This window comes from Chrysochloris asiatica, unplaced genomic scaffold (genome assembly GCF_000296735.1).
Source record: "Chrysochloris asiatica unplaced genomic scaffold, ChrAsi1.0 scaffold00269, whole genome shotgun sequence".
Taxonomy (NCBI): domain Eukaryota; kingdom Metazoa; phylum Chordata; class Mammalia; order Afrosoricida; family Chrysochloridae; genus Chrysochloris; species Chrysochloris asiatica.
Genome location: NW_006408787.1, coordinates 3,890,741 through 3,891,589, shown reverse-complemented (window position 1 = coordinate 3,891,589; position 849 = coordinate 3,890,741).

Genomic DNA, 849 nt, shown 5'->3' with positions numbered 1-849 from the left:
CATGTTCAAGGTTAAGTTCATATTTTAACTATCATGGACTTGTTTTAATTTTCTTCAGTTTCAGTCTGAACTTCTATATGAGCAATTGAATTGATGGTTTGTTCCACAGTTGGCCCCTGGCCTTATTTGGCTAATGATATTGAGCTTTACTATCATGTCTTTCCATAGATGTAGTCAATTTAATTCCTATGTATTCCATCTGCTGAGTTCCATGTATATTGTTGTTATGTGCTGTAGAGTCAGTTCCAACTCATAACAACCCTGTACAGAGTTTCTGAGGAGTAGCTGGTGGGTTTGAATACTTGAGCTAGTGATTAGCTATCCTACTGTGCCTCACTCAGTCCTCTACATGTGTTTCTTTTATGTTGCTTAAATATTTGCATTTAATAAGTTGATGGTTTTTGCAAAGTTGTATCATGTGATTTCCAGAATCATTTTATTACCAAGGCCATATTTTCCAGTTAGAAACTTTTGCTTTTTTTTTCCAACCTTTACATTCTAATCATCAGTCATTAACAATACATCTGGATTACCTGCTTGATATATTTTAGACTGAAAAAATTAATTTGTTGGTGAATAAATTTAAGTAATAGTAGTATTAACTGACATTCCTTAGAGATGAATGGATATTATTTTATCACAGACAGCATTGTACATCAAGAGAAATCTTTTTAAATGTTCATTTTGACAAGGAATGCTATGCCAGTCCTCTTGAATATGTTGTTCCTGGCATAGTAAAGCATATTATTGTTAGAGGCAATATGAGTAATATCAGTCCATATCAGTCACTAATTTCTAGAATATCAATCTTTATATGTTCCATTTCATTCTTTTTTTTTTTTTTTTTTT